This window comes from Phoenix dactylifera, chromosome 13, assembly GCF_051530095.1.
Source record: "Phoenix dactylifera cultivar Ajwa chromosome 13, Ajwa_hap1_PhDact_Kaust_v1.1, whole genome shotgun sequence".
Lineage (NCBI taxonomy): Eukaryota > Viridiplantae > Streptophyta > Magnoliopsida > Arecales > Arecaceae > Phoenix > Phoenix dactylifera.
The window spans coordinates 27,769,485-27,775,484 of NC_143202.1; the positions used below are offsets into that span (position 1 = coordinate 27,769,485).

Sequence of the window (6,000 nt, forward strand, 5' to 3'; positions counted from 1 at the left end):
GTTTGGCACCTTGTGCAACCCATGCCACTGGGTTACGTGGCCGTAGCCTATTATGTTGAGATTCTGGTATAAGAGTTTTTGGAAAAATAATAATAAGTTTTGAAAACAACAAAACGATGTTATTTATGATTTATTCCAGACATTATCCTGTATTTTGATCTGATATGCTCTGACCCCACTCTGGGGTATTTTGTTGCTTACTGGGCTAGTGTAGCTCATTATTCTATTTTCTCCATTTTTTCAGATCCAGAGGCTTGATCTCACGGGATTGAGGAGTGCGTTACCGGGCGTGCGGCGTCTGCCGCGCCTCGGGCTCGGGGCGTGACAGATTTGGTGGTATCAGAGCTTAGGTTTCAGATTCCTAGGGATTGTATTTGAAATAGTCAGATGGAGCTTAAGTTTTAGGATCTTTAGGATTCGTCAGAAAGTTTGAGAGATGGGTAGACATTAGGCCATTAGATGAAGGCATTTATTTGCTTTTGTTATTGATAAATTTGAGTTATTTTATCATAATTTTGAAATGCTAAAATTAGACTGCAACCTAATTATGGTCGTAACCAAAGTGTGAATGAGCTACTCTAAGAGTTTTCTTGGTAGAGCAACTTGTATTTCAAGTTATGATTAATTAGATTTTGACTAAATTAAGTGAAGGAATATTAATCATGAGTTATTATCGTGCAATGTAATTATTTGGGAAGTTTAACTTGATATCAGGCACTGTGAATATTGCTTCTAGTTGAAGTTAATTATTTTGGTAGCAATTTAAGATTCATCTATAAAAAGATGTTTAAAGCTTGGACTAGAAAATATTCATTGAAATCTGTATGTGGATCATGCATGGAGCTCGTATATAGAAGGAAAATATACTCTGGGATGAGACTTAATAATTCTTATTTGGCTCTACTTGAGACTTAAAACAATTAAGATTGATATTTTGATGGAAAGTCAATTAGTAATCTTGAGAATATTGGTGGATTTAAATATTTTTTTTGGGTTGGTCGAAAATAGGACTTGCTTGATTTAGAAAAGTTCTTGATGCTTGAAAGAAAATAAAAAATAAAAATAAAAATAAAAATCATTGAAAAGTATAGTATTTTTGATTTTGATCGATATGGATATCATTGTGTTATTAGTAAATTCTCTAAAGTCCAGTAGATTTACAAGATCCTGAAATGTTTGCAGTATTACAAATAAAAATATTTTACTTATTTGAGGAGTTGATCTCAATGTAAAATCATAGAGTTTATATCTTTGTGGAATTTCTTGTAAATCTTTGAACCAGATTATTAGATTCTTGTTAGTTAAATATTTATAAATCAAGGCTATGAGTTGATTATGGATTTTGTATCACCGTATGAGAAATGCAAGGGGGATTTCATGAGAGGCCAAAATAAGTTTAGCCTAAAAGAAAAGATTCGGGATGATTAAATAAGCTCCTGAGTAAGTTAATCGATCGAGAATCTTTTAATTATCGAAGCTTCGAATAAATATCAACTTGTATAATAGAATTGTTAAGGAAAACTAGAATTGGCTTAGTTCAAATTTGGATCTAGAATATGATTGCTTGATTATATGATGGTACAAATACGATAACTATCTCAAGGGTTAATCATGATCTAGTGTACTTGGGAAGCAAGGATAAAATTTTGTTTGGATATTAAAAAAAAAAAAATTGCTGATGATGTGGGATTAATAAGAAAGTTTGGAAAATATTGATCTGAGTTGTGCAGCAGAAATTTGATTAACTGAGTAAATTTAAACTGGTCAAAAATATTGACTGTGTTTTGGTAACATGTTATGATGAAAGACTATGTTATTCAATAATGAAAGATTTTGTTAATAAGGGAAGGTGAACACTATTGATTCTCAGGTCAATCCTGATATGATTATGTTATTTCTTGGATAGACTTTGCTATTTTTGGGTATGCTAAGAAAATAATAATAATAATGATAATTTGAACGTATCATGACTCGGGTTAGTTGATTGATGACCAAATATGGTCTAATTTGTTAAATATCTGAATAAACCATGCATTATTTGCTCTCATCTTATGATTTATAAGTTTAAGTTAAAGGCTTTGTGGCATATTGAATCATGGTATCAATACTTTGCCTTCTTAGACCTACTTTTGCGATTTGATACAAATCATTTTTGAGATAAATCGTTGCTATCTAATGATTATCAGTACATGTTCATTTTGTGAATCATATTCTTAGCAACATAATAATTTGACTCTAAGGTTAGTCATTATCCTTTGAGGGATCAGCACACTACCGGTTGCTTCTGTTTATGCTTATATACTATTTGATACTGGTGTTGCACATTCATTATGTCATCGATATTTGTGCGAAAACATGATCTACCTTGCATGCTGTTAGAGTATGATTTGCATGTTAACACCCCTGCTGGAAGTGGGATGATGGGTAATCAGGTCTGCAAGACTTGTCCGGTTCAGATAGTAGGTAAAGACTTGCCTGCTGATTTGATAGTTATAGATACGCATGACTTTGGCATAATTCTCGGTATGGGCTACTTAGCATCACACTTTGCTACCATTAACTGTCATGAAAAGCGGATAAAATTTTAGATCCCTCGAGATACTGAATTCAGCTTCATCGACAGTGGTGCATATACCTCCCCTCGAATTATTTCTGCTATGCAAATTAAGCGACTACTTAGAAAGGGGAGTATGGCATATATTGCCACAGTGGTTGACACTAGACAGTCAGATCAAAGATTTGAAGATATCCCAGTAGTAAATGAATACCCCGATGTCTTTCCGGAAGACCTCCCTAGCTTGCCACCAGATAGAGAAATTGATTTTGCAATTGATTTGATTCCTGGTACCACACCAATCTCTAAGACCCCCTATAGAATGGCTCCAGTTGAAATGAAAGAATTAAAGGAGCAGTTGCAGGATCTTCTTGATAAGGGTTTCATCAGACCTAGTGTTTCACCTTGGGGAGCCCCAGTCTTATTTGTAAAGAAGAAGGATGGTAGTATGAGATTATGTATTGATTATCGAGAGATAAATAAAGTAACAATAAAGAACAAGTATCCTCTACCAAGAATTGATGACTTATTTGATCAGTTAAAGGGGTGATGCGATTTGGAATACGCGGAAAACTTAGTCCACGCTATGTGGGCCCCTTTGAGATTCTGGAAAGAGTAGGAGCTGTGGCATACAAATTGACACTCCCACCTTCACTGTCTGGAGTCCACAACGTTTTTCATGTTTCTATGTTAAGAAAGTATATTCCAGATATGAGCCATGTGGTAGAAGTGGCTCCTTTGCAGCTTAGAGAAGATTTGACATATCCTGAGCAGCCTGTACGTGTGGTTGATAGAAAAGAGCAAGTATTGAGGAGGCACACGATTCCTTATGTTAAGATCCAGTGGAGCAATCACTCAGAACGTGAAGCCACGTGGGAGCTGGAGCACAAGATGAAGGAAAAATATCCGGACCTTTTTGCAAGCTAAGGTATGTTAAATTTCGAGGACGAAATTTTTCTAAGGGGGAGAGAATGTGAGACACGGGCTGAAGTCGGCAGCCCCTGCCGACTTCAGTCCCGTTCTCTTTTTGGAAGGCCGGAACAGAGGATCGCGATTTGCGATCCTCTCCGGCTCTTTCGGGGATGATCGGGGCGGGGATGTCGCTAGTCCCGCGGCACCCCCCCCCCCTCCAGCTCATCCACGGCCGAACCGCGGCCGCGGATCTCGCTCGGCCGCCGCGATCTTCGCGGCGGAGAGCCATCACGAGGGGGGTGATAAAAACCCCCCAAATCCTCCTCCCTAGGGCAAACCGAGCCCTCTTCCTCCTTCTCTTTCCTCCTTCCCTCCTCCTCCTCTCCGATCGGTGTGTCTTCCCGACCGAGCGCCGCCCGGATCCCCTCCGCGAGCTTCCCCTGCTCCGAGATCCAACCCCTCGGCTTCAAACATCGCCGCCGTCGCTTGACGCCGGACCGAGCCTCCCTCGGCCGGGATTTGCCACCTCCGTCGACCGCCGGTAAGCCCTCCTCCGTCGAGATCCTCCTCTCCTCTGTTTCAGCCCAAGCAGCCGAGATCATCATCTCGGTTGCTTCTCCTCCCCGTCGGTCCCTGCAACGCCGCCGGCCGCCATGGCGGCTGGCTGGCAGTCGATCGAGGGGTGGCCCCTGGCCACCCAAGCCGGCCACCCCCGCCGGCCACCTCCCTCTCTCCTCCGTCTCTTCTTCTCCCCCTATTCGTGGGGGGGAGTTTGGGGAAGGAGGAGGCCCATCACGGGCCAAATTGGGCCGTTGGGCCCAGTCCATTGCAGGCCCAACTTGGGCCCAGTCCAGTCCGGTTGGGCCCAGTTGGGCAATACCCCCATGGGCCCAACTTGGATCCAGATCAAACCCGAAAATCCGAACCCGAACCCGAACCCGAACCCGAACCTGAACCTGAACCTGAACTGGAACCCGAACCCGAAACCCGGGATCCGAAACCCAAACCCATTTGACCAATAAACAGATTTTTTGCAGTTAAGCCCTTGGCAGTATGCTATTTCAGAAATAGGGACTCCTGTAATTTGTATTTGATCCCTATAGGAAAGATTTATTACATAAAGGCCCCCAACTATATTTATTTAGTCCCCTCACTCAAGTTTTATTATAGAATAGTACCCTGTAATTAAGTATTAGTCCCTGCAAAAAAATCTTATTGTATAAATGAACAAATTAGAAGCCAACCTTGGGGGCCCTATTTAGCCGAGTCTATGCGGGCCCATTGGGCCGAGTCCGATATGGGCCCTATCAGGCCGTGCCCATTATGGGCCAACTTTGGGCTCTGTTTGGCCATGTCCAATAGTATTATTTTTGAATTTTGCTTAGTCTGAAATTAACAAAAAATTAATTAAACTTTAACAGGTGAACCTGATCCGTCTACCTGAAATAGGAATCAAGCGAGAAGAGGTAAGTAACTTAATACTTCGAGTGTGATTTCTAAATTATTTGATAAATAGATTAAATTCTGAAATATGTTTTGTATTTAGTAAAATGGGTCTGGCATGTTAAATTTCTGAAAATTATGCTTTGAAATCCGTAAACTATGATTGGAAAATTTATGAAATCTGTTTTTATATATATGTATTCTCAGCATGGCTATGATCTGTTCTGTTCTGTTCTGGCCCCGCCAATGAGGATTATACGTTGGCCCTGTCGACTTGTAATCTGTGAGGAACCGGTTTCGACACCGTACCACCGGTGATTAGAATAGTGGTATTTGGACACCACCGGTGCTTAATAATAGTGGTGTTTGGCACCTTGTGCAACCCATGCCACTGGGTTACGTGGCCGTAGCCTATTATGTTGAGATTCTGGTATAAGAGTTTTTGGAAAAATGATAATAAGTTTTGAAAACAACAAAACGATGTTATTTATGATTTATTCCAGACATTATCCTGTATTTTGATCTGATATGCTCTGACCCCACTCTGGGGTATTTTGTTGCTTACTGGGCTAGTGTAGCTCATTATTCTATTTTCTCCATTTTTTCAGATCCAGAGGCTTGATCTCACGGGATTGAGGAGTGCGTTAGATTTTCCGACGATTCCTTCAGTTATTGGTCCTTTAGTTAGATTGATTAAAGTATTTGACTTACGTAAGCATATGTTATTTGAAATTTTGTAAGACTGCTTTTGAATAAATTTAAATAATTATGTCAGTTTTGAATATCTGTATTTGCTTTGATATGATCCGATGCCTTGCACGCCTGTGCGGCCCGCCGTGCGGGCGTGCGGCGTCTGCTGCGCCTCGGGCTCGGGGCGTGACAAACTATATTGGCATCAAAGATCTAGAATCATTTGACTCGAATAGGGAGACTGAAACACTTCTTTCTTTAATAATGTGGCTTCTGGAAGGAAAAAGGAATTTATTACATCATTATGAGAGGGCGGTATTGAATACTCTAATTAGGAAGATATCGCCAACGGTCTTCACTTTTTCTACAATAAACATCTTCTTGGATTCTCCTGTCATCCT

At 40.5% G+C, this 6,000-nt stretch overlaps 1 long non-coding RNA gene across 1 annotated transcript; it reads left to right on the top strand.

Annotated features, from left to right (window-relative positions):
- The first annotated feature begins 294 nt into the window (after window positions 1-294).
- LOC148700310 (uncharacterized) lies at window positions 295-5,693 on the top strand. Its single transcript, XR_016398178.1, has 3 exons — window positions 295-4,007; window positions 4,888-4,932; window positions 5,518-5,693. It is a non-coding gene; the product is annotated as an uncharacterized LOC148700310 (long non-coding RNA).
- The last annotated feature ends 307 nt before the right edge of the window (window positions 5,694-6,000 follow it).